Raw genomic sequence first — 15270 nt, 5'->3', positions numbered from 1 at the left:
AACAGAATGTTAACTATAATGGTTTGGAATATCAAATCCCAAATAAAAATTACAAGTGAAAAATTGACCAAATAAATATTACAAAAATTAGCAATTAAAACTAATGAAATATGCAAGTTTTGTCGCGAAAATATAAATAATATTATTCAAATCAGTTAAACTCAAATAAATATAAAATCATCACAATATTCCTTGATTAAGGTGAAAATATATAGAAAAGATGTGAATGGATTTAGGCCATGCGCTTTGAGAAAGGACAAACGAAGATTAAAGGAGATATGGGCCCAAAGCAGGGATATGGTGACTTGCTAGCAAGGCCCAATAACTCAACTTCAAGAGGGATCGGGCTATATAGTGTGGGGCCTATCGTTTTTGTTTTGGTTTTTTGTTTTTCGTTTTTTAGAACTAGCCTTCAGAAAAAAAAATTAAAAGGGAAGTTGTACAATTTCAACAAAATGATCAAGAGAGGTCTCTATAACTTAAAGCACTTATTTATATCCTTTAAAACATGCATACAAGTGTAGTCTAAACAAACTTAGCAATGAAAAGAATATATGGACAGTCACCGCATGCATGTTTAAAAGCTCCTTTGTACATTATCATCACTATAACAAGGGGAAAAAAAGGATAATTTCAGCTTTCCAATATATATGTATACATATACCAGGGAAATAAGTGTCTCCCAATTGACAGAGCCCATTTCCTTCTGCAACTTTTCCTTGAATGGCATTAATCTCTCAACCAAGACAATGCAACTAAGCCTAACTGCTTCACAGCTTGACTTTGATGTAGTGCTACTAACAGTGTATCCTCCTTAAATCATGCTCAATGAATCAGATTGTGTGACACGTATTTTATCCAAGAGGTCTTGACATTCCTCACATTCGATTGAACTAAGAGCATATGCAGCCATTTGCTTCACCTTAGTCCACAGACCTTGACCTACTTCAATCCCTCCAACTTCAACAACAACAGACCCATCCTTTAAAATACTTGTTCTTCCTGGTGACGGCCTTCCACTTAGTTCATACACAACAGGCACACGAGATATACGTCTCTTTTTCCAAATGTTATTCCTATTAAACTCTTTCACAATTTCTCTCCTTTGGTCATACCTTGCAGAAGCAGCTAACTTATTCCATGTTGAAACTAGGTTATACTCAAGAGGTTCACCTGCAGCATCCTTGTAAAAAGTGCATAGACTTCTGTATGTGTAGAAATTAATGCTTCTCACAGAATCTACATCTATTGAAAGTGTAAATGCCACATGTTCTATTATAGCTTCAGCAATATATGATCCCTCAAACATCCCCAGGGGCTCTCATTATAGATCTAGTAGGAAGATTAGTCTTGCATACTTCTATATCAAAAGATATAGCACCCCAATCATACTTTTTAATGGTAGTTGGAATGCATGCATATAGATCAGGATATATCCCTTGATCTATCAATATCTTAAGTTCTAAAGCAGTAATCTTCCCATTACTCTTAAATCCAACATTGTATGTTATCTTCACAGGATGCCTTTCGCCAGCCATTATCATATCGGTCTTACGATTCATATGCATTCTGACAGGGCGTTGTAATTTATGCCCTGCAAGCACACATGATGTAGCAATCTGAAAGGTTTAATTGTAAGTACATACGCAAAACATTCAAGAACTTATAATATTCTTTTTCTTGTGCTGAACTTCAGATACAATTCCATTGTAACCTGATATGTTAGAATTATTTTTCTTTACAAAAAATATCTTGCATCTATTTCTACATCATTCATAATTTCTAGTCAATTCTTATAAAGAAAAACATATATTTTGCCTGCTTTTTAGAATTAAACATATGATCGGGATGAACAGATTTTAGATATATAATAATGCAGAAGGAATATAAAAAATAATTATATAAAATCAGATACTTACAGGAAAAGCTTTGTGAACTTGCCAGCAAAACCACCACCAACCCTTCTTGTGACTACACGAACATTCTGCTCAGGAATATTTAGGCATTTTGCGATAACAGACTGCATACTCTGGCCCTTGACATGAAGTGTAAACCACTAAGCAATTGTCTTTATCAGGTATCGCAAGTGCAGTTTGTGTCTCCATGTAGATATAGTATTGGGACCCAAGTTTAATCTGGATTTTAAATTATTCAAAGAAATTAATACCCAGAATTCTTCAAATTATTCAAAATATGGAAACCAAAGATATATGTGAAAACTGATACTTGCTATGTGACATGGAGAAAAGTAAAACAGATAGACAACAAAGAATATGGTTGATATACGAAAGGCAAAATAAACACATTCCATGCACCTCAGCAGAAGGGATCTTGTGATCTGCTTCTGTCATTCCTTCTGATATATCACCAACTTGTTGTGGATATGATGTAGGAGGAATTTCAAAAAGACTATGGCCTCGTTTGGTATGATGGAAAAATTTTTGATGGAATTAGAATTAGAATTGAAATTAGAATTAGAATTGGAATCAGAATAGAATTAGATTTTAAAGAGTGTTTGGTATGAAGATGGAATCTTAATATAATTTTAATAAATATATATATTTAAAATAAAAAGACTAAAATGCCCTTATAAAATAAAAAACTAAAATAAAGCACAGATAAAAAACGCCACCGTCTGCGACCAAAACACCATCAACATCGACACTCCATCAATGGCAGCCACCGACCACTGCACAGATCAGAAACAAAACATCCAAAAGCCATACAAATGCAAAACCCCATACATGGATCAAGCCACAGATTTGAAGAACTACAAGTCCATGCCTTCAATTTCATCTTCCTTCTTGGTCTGACTTATATGCTCGTTTCACTCATCGCCACAACTTTCCGATGCAAGCAATTACACTGACAATAATGACGCCAACTCACCCTTTACTCCAACAAACAATTTGCAAGCTACAGATCATCTCAAATCATTGGCAAGCTGTGTCCATCAGCTTGGAGGTGTGATGAAGGGAGGAAGTTGGAAGAGATGACGAGAGGGGGGTGAAGCATGGATTTGTCATCAGAGATTGAGGAAGCGGAAGGGATGACCGGAGGGGGAGGGGGAGGAGTCGATCAGCTTAAAGATGTGAGGGAGAGGGTAAAATGGAACAAAAATGCAATTCTATGGAATTGAATGGATTCCATAGTTCACAATAAAGAATTCAATTCTGGGTTTTTTGATGGAATCTGATTTCATGAGAATCATGATTAAGACATACCAAACATTCTTGAAGGAGGATTCCATATCAGATTCCGTTTCTCTCTTCCTGATTCCAGCATACCAAACATAGCATATGTCTTTCAACAGCCTCTTCCATGGATAGAATAGGTGGTTCAAGATTCTTGAAATCATACTCCACAACTGTGGAGTTTGCAGCTATATCTGCAAGCTTCTGAGTATCCACAACCTAAAGAAATTCATGGACCAATAATAAGTAAGACAGCATACTCCTACCAGTCTTATTTATAAGGTAAAAAAAGATTTTGTGTTCTATTTATAAGTCACATTATTAAATTTTTATCACACATTTTCCATTTACCTTCCATTAAATGTCGATGAGAGAACATTTGTTATTAAAGAATGTATATTGAATTTGAATAGGGGAAATTTGGGAACTTAACAATTTTTTTGAAAGAGATAATGAGTTTTAATTTTTTTTTTCAATTATGGCAAAACATGTTGAAAGAAACTAAGATAGAATCATAGGAGTATCTTCTTTTTAGCGGGACAAAAATGAGGGAGCATGCACCTACCACAAAGGCAACACGATCACCAAAACATCTAACAATCTCATCAACAAATAAAGGTTCACCAGCACCGTACGGATACATAGATCCTACATTTTCACCACCATCAGGAATGTCTTTACTTGAAATGATTGCCCTCACTCCATCTTGTTGCTGGAGCTTTATGCTTTTTACCCTTGCTAGAGGTTTTGTACTATAAATATATGCTCCATGTAGGCAATTTGTTGGTGAAGGAATATCATCCACATACACAGCCTCGCCTATGATTTATTTGTAAAATATGTACTTCTTAATAAAATGATATTCTAACACATACAGTTAGAGATAGCAAAAATGAGAAAAATGAGCTCAGTCTGCTAGATAAAAACTAGATAAATCATTTAAAGCAAACTATATGTTTATAGATAAGAGTAGGTGAGATTAGGAACCAAGAACATGTATGCAAAAGTTCCTTCTAATAAGAAGGCTAGGAAATTGAACTTAAATCAATAACAGCATCCTATGCTTCAAATTAATGATAATTAATTAAATAATTCATATTTGCAAATCATGAAATCAAGAATGGTTCAAACCAAGAGATCAAATTGAGACGTTTAAAACATTAGTTTTACTTGTACATGAATCATGTAACCAGTGATAGTTTTAAAATTACATGCTGTAAGAATTCTAGGAATAAAAATTTATTTTGACTGTGAAAAAATGGTTGGGGTCAAAGATAGAATGAAACTTTTTGCAAAAGAAGGAAAGAAAAGATGAAAATTTTTTGTTAAAACATTTCTTACTACTTTCAAATGCCATAAATATTGAAAGAAAAGAGATTGCCAAATGATTTTCTAACTTGAATGTACTAAACAAACCTGAAGCCTGCAATGTTGCCCCTGATTTTGTTATTGGCTCACCAATAGGGTGATACTCCTCATCGACTTGAATCTCTTGTTTTCCAGATGATAGATAAGTAGGAGATTTATCATGATGAACTGGCCCCTCATTCTCTTTTATGTTAAAAGCCCTAATGATTGGCGAACTAGTACATAATTTGAGTTATAATCTAATTTTCCATCAGAATTATCAATCAAAGGGCTCATGAACTGATAGAGAAAACCAGCTGCCAAGCTTAACCAATAAGCGATGCTTGAAGTTCCTTCTTCAGGCATAACAATAGCTGGAAGCAAGTTGAAAGCTTCATATACAATACTGGCACTTAATATCCTTCCTACCAGTAGCTCCTCAACTTTGCTTGCTCTTATTGCATGTTTAGTACCATAAACTCCAAGAGAAAGCCTGCAATTATCTATCATAGTCTCTTCAGAATCATTTTCTTGAGAAACTTTAACCAAAAAAGCTGCATTCAAATAAGACATTGCATTTCCAAGCGGTTGAGGAGCAGCTCAAAAAGTTTCAAAGAGAATTTTACTTCTATGTTTTGGAGGATCATTATTATTGGATTCCCAACATGGGATTTTAATGCTTAGAAGAACACTTCCCAATCCTAACGATGGCCTTTCCAAAAACTCTTTCAGTGTAATCCATTCAAAATTTGTTCCAGTCATTATATGAACCATTGTATCCACAGCAAGAAGTATTGTAGCTAAATCAGAAGGAAAATGATTCTCCTGTGCCATCACCAGATTGCCACCTACACTGGCGGTGTTCCTTATAAACCCTGAGGCTATTTTGCCCACGTGATAAGCAATTTTTCAAGTATCATATCAAAGTCAGAGAGAAACTCACATTTCCTCTTTGGATTTAAAGCTTCAATAGCCTTGGATATAATCACTGCTGCTCCAATTTCAATCCCTACCACATTCTTTTTTATCTTTGAGAGCCCAGAAATTCCCATCAAATTAATATATTTGTCAAAGCTTCCTGTATCTTTGTAATAACCCATTCTTGTATTACTGACAACAAGCTTGATCTTGGTTCCAGCATAATTGTTTGGATCTAGTAAGTCTTGGAGCTCCTTTAGGCTTGTCGATCTGAGCCAACTATGTCTTTCAGAAGACATGAACAGATCAGGATTGGTCTCCTTCAAAAATTCAGGAAACTTACTCTTTTTGTGGTGGTGATCATATTTAGGCAATCTACTTATCTTCACACCATCACTTTCCCCTTTTCCCCAAAAAGAGTTTAACCTTAAATCCTCCAGGTCAACATCAGCACCAAAACACTCTTGCAAGCATCAGAAAGTGGTCGATAACAGTACAACAACAAAGATTTGCAGAAATGACCCTTTCAGCCTCAATAGATGTGGCTTTTGAGAATACCGAAGGAGGCTCAAGACGATTGGTTTTTTCAGCATTGACAAGAGCTCCAAACAGTGAAACACACATTCCAGGAGTGCAAAATCCACATTGAGTAGCATGGAAGCCTGCAATTCTTTCATGAATCGGATGGAAGCCATCTTTACTGTTTCCAAGACCTTCACTTGTAGTTATGGAACATCCATGTACGCTGCAGAGTAGCGTCAGACAAGAACTGGCTGGGAAATCCTCAACTTGGTCAAGCACATGATTGTATTTACCTGCAAACCATATAGATTGAACCACAAAGCGAGAAGTTGAAGAAATTTGAGGATGAAAACGGAAGTCATTTAACCTTCACAAACTTATGTTTGTGTTCATGTCCACGTGCTTTTGTACTTTAACCTTCATAAAGGCACGTGCATGAGCATGCATGCGTGAACTTAACCATAAAGTCAACAGATAATTGAAAACAACAAAGGGTAGCATACCATATTTTGTTTAATTCCTTAGAATTAAAAGTTCAACGAAAAGAAACATAGCAACTTTAAAATTTTCCACAAATAAATAGATAGATAGATTGATACATAGATACATAGAAACTTTGTTAATAATTTCAAATCTTAGCATATACACTACAACAATAAAAATATGTGAATGTCTAAGCAATAAATAAATAGAAACTCCATCAATAATTGAAATCGTAGCATAAACACTACTACAATAAATGTAAGTGTAAGTTCCCTATATCTATTATAAGATGAAGGAGAAAGCTAACCAGCAAGTCAACCCATAACTTAAAACAATGAAGGGTAGCATACCATGTTCTGTTCCTTAGAAGTTAAATGTTCAATCAAAAGAAGCATAGCAACTTTCAAATATTCCATAAATAAATAAACAAAAATAGAAAATCTATCAACGATTTCAAATCATAGTATAGATGCTAGCAAATAAGTGTTTACGTGCATGACTATGTGCATCTACACACACATGTCCACCTCTGTGTGTCACACATGTGCAAGCACAAGCGCGCATTTGTGCAAATTCTATCAATAATTTCAAATCATAGTATAGATACTAACAAAATGTGTTTGTGCATGTGTGTGTTCGTCTGCACATGTGCTTATGTGGGCGCACATGTAAAGTGAATATCGTATACTGGTTGGTGAGGGTGGATGGGGGAGCACGCACTTGTGTGTGTGTGAGGAAAGTGAATATCTTATACTGGTTAAGTCTCATTTGGTGTAGAATGTGAAGTTTTTACACTGATTGTCCCATAATCTTACTTTATATATATATATTTTCTATTTACACCTCAATCTCCCTATTACAATAACATCAGAAAGAATAGAAAATAAAAATAAGTAGAAACTAGCTAATTCCAATCAAATTACAAGTTAATTCCAACAAAAAAGGTCATTATGATAATCAATTACAATCAAATTACAAAGCTAATTCCAACCACCAGCCAGCAACCCCAGCTTTTTATACAAAGTCAAGTCAAATCAATTACAACCATATTTATTGTATAGTAAAATAACAGTTACAATTAAATCAATGCAATTGTTCAAAGTCAAAAAACTTGAACTCATATGTTAACGAGCTCTAGAGTACATGTATGACGACCGAAACATTGGAATCTAAATAAACTAGAGATCATTCGCCACATTCATATCAATCAACAGAGTCTTTAAATTAACTATTGAAAATCTAAAGCAGTAAAAGAGTTCAACCAATACTAGTGATAGAAGGAATAGCTGAAGTGACTTAGATCAACATTCTCACTACAATAATAATAATAATAATAATAATAATAATAATAATAATAATAATAATAATAGTTGACTTGTTACAGTGACAAAAGTTGCTACTAAGACTTTACTTTTGTTGTTGCCGCCAAAGATAAAAAACGAAGTCACCACTCCGCAGAAACTATACTACCACATGTCGCCAATAATTGTCCCTTTCAACGGCAACAAATGTTGCCACCAAAAAATGCTACCACGTCGTCCAACTTCTATTTCATATAAATATATAATATTTAGGGTTAAAGTATATTTTTATCTGTGAACTATACCATAAAAACACCCCATGTTTTATCCTATGCTTGAGTCCAATCAACCCCTTAAACTTTCAAAACCGGATCAGTGTCCTCCCATTAAGTTAGAGTAAACAGACATTATCTCAGTAGTGGGGGACCCGCATCCATGTCTACATAGCATCTACATGATCAGACCAGTCAACTTTTTTTTTTAAAAAAAAAAAACCTCTTTTATCCATCCATGTCCATTCACATCGTCAGGCAAGCAGTGAGCAAAGGACTAAGACCATTAAACGAAGCATTTGAAAATTCATTGCCAGTAGAAACCAAATTCATAAGAAATTGTACAAAACACACATTTCCAAAAAGACACGAACTAGTAACTAGTAACCCTCTGATTCTTGAGATTATTGCACACTTAACTCTCACACTTTAAAGTGATTGGTAATGCAAGCAGAGATTAAAAACACGCCAAAGAGATGAGGAATCTACAGGATGAAAATGGGAAAACGATAAGAAATCGGGAAATGTAAAAAATAACCTGTCCGGTGGCAAGGATAACAGGATAAATCATTAGCTCTTGAAATATGGGGCACTCAAATTCCGGGGGGATAGACAAATCATCGAATTTTTGAGGGAAGGAGCCGGCAGATATGCATTTCAAATCCTTGAGAGCAGAAAGAGTTGTGATAGATTCCTCAAGTTTGGCCAACGAGAAATCATCGACGTCCAGGATAATATTGACGAGCCCCCGCAATTTGTGCTTCAAATCCAAAACTTTTGCATGAGGAACCAGAGTTGAGTCGTCTTCAGAGACACCTATCTTTACCATAGCGAGAAGAAAGCAAAGGGGATGACAAAAAGGGAAGAGACGATGAAGGATGGAGGAGGAGATGCGACGAGAGATGATGACTTGTGGCAAAGGTGCGAAGGACACCGATGGAGTGGGAGGATAAAGGAGCGGTGTCGCGGCCGCACCATCTTCAGCATCATCCAGTTCTGGACGAGATGCAGCGGAGGTGGCTGTTAAGGCCGGAGCATTTGAAAAAGGAGGAGGAGGAGGAGTACGTGGATTGAGGACGGTTCGTGTGGGTTTGATGGAAATCGAAACAGAAACAGTAGAGAGGGTGAGGGAAAGGAGGGAGAGGAGCTGACGGTGAAGGAGGAATATGAGGTGGAAAGATCACACGTATGCTGACGTGGACAATGTGCGTATGCGTGGACTGCCAAGTACACACTTTTAGTCAGCAAAAATAATTTAATGGTCAAATTTAGTGGATAATTTGTTTTTGAAAGTTTAAGAGATGGATTAAACGAAAACAGAGTATGAGAACTTGTTTGTTTTTTTTTTTTTTGAAAATAAAAAAATTTAAAAACTTGTTTGGTTTTTCATTTAGTTATTTTTAAAATTATTTTTATTTTTTAGAAATAAAAAAATAGAAACAACTTTAAGTTATTTTGTTTTTTTTTTTATTTTTAAATACATTAAATTTAATTATTAAAAATTATAATTATTTTGAATAATTTCTATCATTAATTATCATCATTAACTATTATAACTATTACTATTGTTTTATTTTTAATTTTAAAACTGTTTTTAATTAGTATAACTAAACAGATTTTCATTTTATTTTATTTTAAAAATAATTTTAAAAACTGTATTATAAAATAGTTTTTCAAAATAAAAAATAAAAAAAGTCAAATAGGACCTAAAATTACTTTGAATTATATAAATGATAATTTAATCCTTTAAAATATTGTAATTTTATTGAAATCCCTAAAAAAATTTCTGTCATTAATTAATTAATATAAATGATAAAATTACCCTTGATTCAAATTAACAAATTGCTCTTGACATGCAAACTTATGATTTGTTATTGCATTCTTATAATTTTAAAAGGAAAAGTTATAATTCTTTAAACAAAATTTATAATTGACACTTATTATTTCCAACATTTTAATAATATTAAAAATTTGACATGCAAACTTGTATTTTATTATTGCATTCTTGTTATTTTAAGAAAAAAAAATTGTTATTCTTCACACAAAACTTGTGACAGAATTAAAAATAATTTAATCATTTACATTAATTTATAAATGACAATATGATATAAAGGTTTTTAAGGACTTTAGTGAGACTATGACATTTTAAAAAATTAAATTATCATTTATATAAATTAAAGAAATTTTATTGTTATTTTTTCAAAACAAAAATCCATTAGCTTGTTTTATTTGTTTATTATAAAATTACAATAATAAAATATATTTAATGTATTAAATTAAAATCAATGTTAAATATTGATTAAAAAAATTAAAAATTTTATACTTAGTGGCCACTTTTTAAAGTAGATTTTACAAATCAAAATTTTAGCAATCATTTTAGACATCATTGTTGTCGTTGTAACTTTACTTACGGCTAATATTTTTTGCAACGGCTTTTGTTATTGTCACAAAAAGTCAAACTTTTTGAAACAGCTTTTATGATTACTTTCGGTTGTGATTTTTGTGGTTGAAAGCCTTGGTTTTTTGTAGTGCCTGGACAAACTAAATCAGGTAATTTTAACACATTAAGTACAACAAAGACCAGCCCCTTAAACTTAACAAGGTTTCAATATGCTTATTAATTAATGGAACCAATTGAGGCACAAACGGGACTCTAAGTCATATCACTCTTCATAGCATTTGAATGGCTTGTTTTATTAATATTGCCAAAAAAAAAACACTAATTAAATCAAGAACTCTTGTGACACTGGTAGAAAAAGACACTTAATGTCTGTGTGCCTGTTTGGATTGGCCAAATAATTGATTCCTTGGGAGAAAATCATGGTTTGGGTGAAAATTACCCAAACAGTACGATTTTCAGCTAATCGATTATTGATTATTTAAGCTAAACCATGTTCACTGGTAAGCTCTCCTTGCCAGCTTCTCTTAATCAATTTTGCAGTAGACTATTAATTATTTGTCAAAATTCTTCACCTGCCAATGTTAGCCTGGGTATCGTAGTATTCTCTCTTAACCAATTTTAGATATATTGAGTTATTTATTTATGTAAATTAAGTTGTTAATATTAATGTAATTTAAATTTATATAGGGAAATAGCATCCAAGAACCAGTATATAAAATTTGTATCTCATAAAGACTAAATGATTTTAAAATAGTTCTGCAATCCTCTAGTCCTTCTGACATTAATTCCATAAGCAGAAATACTGAAATACCCTTCAAGTAGTTAAAAAAACAAAAAGAAAGAAACCCCCCACCGTCACCGGCTGTTAGAGCACCGCCAAAGTTGAAATCGTCGAAGCCTTTGTTGCAGGCAAAGTAGTTGACAACCAGTGGCCCAAGCTCTGACACCGACAACATTTTATTTAAAAAAATCAACTTTTTAGGTGGTCAAGGAGGGTTTGATCCTATAATCCTTGGCCATCTAAAAAGCCACCAAGCTCTTTAATAACATATGGCCAAAAAAAAAAAGTAGTAAACCAAGTATAAAATTACTTTAATGTAATAATATAATGGTGTATTGTTAATTTCTAAACGGAACTTATTTGTTTACAAATGTCACTTATTAATCTGACATGGACAATTATAAATTGAGAGTTTCAAAACTTTACACATTTTACTTGTTAAATGGCCCAATATATTATTGTCAATCACAAATAGATTGTTGTCAAAACTAAAAAGGTACTTGTTAATGAATGACTAACACGTATAACTAAACATTTTTTATTAATTTTTCTAATTTGTTAAAATCATAATATATTCTTGTTAATTTAAATGAATTGTTGTTATTTTACAAATATCACTTGTTAATTTGACATGAATAATTACAAATTAGAAGTTTCAAAACTTCACTCATTTTACTTGTTAAATGTCCCAATATATTGTTGTCAATCACAAATAGATTGTTATCAAAACCAAACAGGTACTTGTTAGTGAATGATCAACACATATAACTAAACCTAAAAAGTTTATTTCTCAAATAAAATGTCGCCAGCATCGGAGCTCCGACAATAGGGGCTCCAATAACCTCACCATCGACAGTGGCCTGATGGCCATTGACGATGGGGTTTTTTTTTTTTTAACTACTTAAGGGGCATTTCAGTCTTTTAACTTATGGAATTGATATGTCAAAAGGACTAGAGGGTTGCAGAGCTATTTTAAAATCATTTGGTCCTTATGGGTATAAATTTTATACAATGGTCCTTGAATGTTATTTTATTATCTCTATAATTAATCAGATACATGAGTTAATATATTTTACTTCTTAAATAAAGTTTAAAAAATTTAATAATATTATATACAACTTTATCAATAATTCAATTTTAAAAAGCAGTATCCTTTATGGTAGTTTGTATCGCTAAAATTGATTATGACTAAATCATCCAAACATTTTTAATTCTATTAAAATCACTTTAAAAAAATAATATTTAAATAGATTATGTCATAACATAATCAATTATACCCAATTAAAATTTAAACAACCTAATTTAAATTGCAACTTATATTTTAAATTTTAACAAAAAAAAAAATTTTTTTATTCTTCAATCATGTTAAAATTTAAAAAATAAGTTGTAAATTCATCACAACACAATTATAAAATTAAAAGATTGAATTATAAATTTTTTAAATTTAATACTTGAGATCTAATTTAAATTAATTGATCCTTTTGAAATCTTTTTGTCACAAGAAACAATTTAGAGACAGACCTTCGCCACAACCAAGCTTGACGCTCTTGAATGGAGTGTGAGAACGCAAGAACTGAAGCACAGTGGTTGACGGATCAACGCTTGAGAGCTCAAATCTCTCTCTATTCACTGCAAAAATCAAACTCTTTGTTCTTCTTCCTCCATCCTTCTCCTTCATTTCTCAGATGACCCCAGCAAAAGCTCAAAGATGAACAGTCTTCAATTCACAAAGCCCCACTCCCTTTGCTCACAGAAATGATAATGCTATCTGACACTCATTTATATCTCTCTATGTATGTTTGTTTGTCATTCTTTCTTTCTTTCTTTTTTCTTTTCTATGAAATTTTGTCCTTCTTTGTATCCCTATCTCTAAAGACGAAGCTTTATAATAGAGATGTATGAGACATGCAGGCATACATATGATCTCTCTATGAAGGAAAAATTACATATGGATGCTGTTGGATATTATAAATATTTTGAGTATTTCAAAAAAGAATTATTATAAATTAATAATACTTATTATTATTTAAATCTATTTATTATTTATAACATATAATTTAAATAACATTATTATTTGAAACTATTTTTTAATTGTGATTAAGGTGATTTTATTACCCAACATTATGAGATCTGCCTATAAAAGGCAATGCTTGCCACAGGTTTAGAGAGAATATTGGGACTCTTAGCCTTTCTCTCCTCTTCTATCATACTAGTTCATTGTACAGTTACCTGAGCATATTTTGTGACTTTATATTGTTCTGTGTCTCTACTTTTAGTAGAAAGAGTCTGTTTAATTCTGAAGAGCTATTGCGCGATCAACCTAATGTGGCGGAATAGCTCTTAAGGACAATATCCTTTGATATGACTCAGACTAGATTTCACCAACTATTGCCAGCAGATCCCACAGAAGGTAATTTGTTATCAAAAAGTTCCAGAAAATTTATAAAATACTCTTAAGTCTCAAATCTTATGCATTTATAATTTGAATAAGGATATTTACAATTGAAAACGATCATTTTGTGAATTTTATAAGACTTTTTAATAATAAATTATCTTATATGAGACCTAGATATATTTTTTTCCAAAATTTTATAAAAATGACTTAATAAATAAGTTTAAATAACTAACTAAGAAATTTAAAATATAAATAATATATATATATATATATATATATATTCATTTATTAACTTGTTTAGGATAACTTGACTGACTTTTGGATAACATTCAAGTTTAAACAGAGGTATTTTATTCCAACATGTGATTTAGTGGTCAATTTAGATTGATGGAAATGAATTCTAAACTGTAGAAAAATGGCTTGTATTTTGTGGTTGTCGATTATGGTGGAGGTTCACATAGTTTTAAAAAGGCTAAAATATCTAAAAATACCTCAACTTGCATCGTTTTCATCTAAGAGCCCTGATCTTTTAAAAGTTAAAAATTGACACCCTCACCTTTTAAATCACGACAAGCAGCACTTTACTGTCAAAGTCACTGTTAAATTTAATAGCAAATGCCACATCAGACTAAGGAGAAAAAGAAAAATACAATGGGGATGACATGGAATATTTAGCATTTTGGTAATTTTAATGTTGCTAAAAATGCATGGATTTTACTCAAGGATCATTTTGTCAATTAACATCCTCAAAATGAACCCTAGTTCCTCTTACCAAATGCCATCTTATCCCCAATAGCCAGGAATGTTGATTTGGTCTTTATATATATAAAAGAACGATTTGATCTTTTTCTTGCTAGAATTATTTAACACCACCAGCCGCGAATTCATTATTTTTCGTAGAGATATATGAAATTTGAAAAACCTGAAAGACGAAAGAAACAATGAACAAATGGGAGTTTGAAATGGCGCTTATATCCAATGCCCTCGGTGAGATTTTTTGGTCAAGATAATTTTATCTTATATTTAGAATTAAAAAATTTTTAAATTAAAATTTGTCCTATATTAAAGACAAGAAGAAATATCTACTACTGGCAGAGATGAATCCAGAATTCATTACGTCAAGGGTTATAATTGAAATTTTATCTAAATGTGAGGGTCATACTTAAAAATTTATCCACATGTAAGAACAAACAGTAATTTTTACATTTTTTTAAACAAAATTATATTTTTCTAAAACAAAATTTGGGGTGTGTGGAGGGTCGGGTTTGGAGGCCCTGTTTAAATAAAGGTTCGGGCTTTAAAAATAATTTTTTTTAAAGCAATTGGGCTTGAGAGCTTGACCTTAATAAATCCTGTAAAAAAGGGTTCAGGCTCAGGTAGCCCTTCAAGGCGGGTTATATTATTATTAATATTATTATTATTTTCTTTAGTGGAACAAGTATTTGAAACCAATAACCTGCTCACTTAATCTTACACACATTATATTATTATTAATTTTAATTTATTTTAAAATTAATTTAATATAATTTAATAAATATCGGTATATAGTATAAAATCTCTGATATTTTTTATTTTTTTATAATTATTATATTTGTGTATTTATAAAAAATAAATTGTTTTTTAATCAAGATTTAAATTTTATTATTAGACATCTAA

General features: G+C 31.9%; 1 pseudogene; it reads right to left on the bottom strand.

Moving 5' to 3' along the window:
- Positions 1–422: 422 nt before the first annotated feature.
- LOC129295350 (indole-3-acetaldehyde oxidase-like) lies at positions 423–12897 on the bottom strand (annotated as a pseudogene).
- Between the last annotated feature and the right edge of the window lie 2373 nt (positions 12898–15270).

This window comes from Prosopis cineraria, unplaced genomic scaffold (genome assembly GCF_029017545.1).
Source record: "Prosopis cineraria cultivar Desert tree isolate PC_DT_omini unplaced genomic scaffold, ASM2901754v1 PC93, whole genome shotgun sequence".
NCBI lineage: Eukaryota > Viridiplantae > Streptophyta > Magnoliopsida > Fabales > Fabaceae > Prosopis > Prosopis cineraria.
This window is presented reverse-complemented; position numbering and strand designations above follow the sequence as displayed.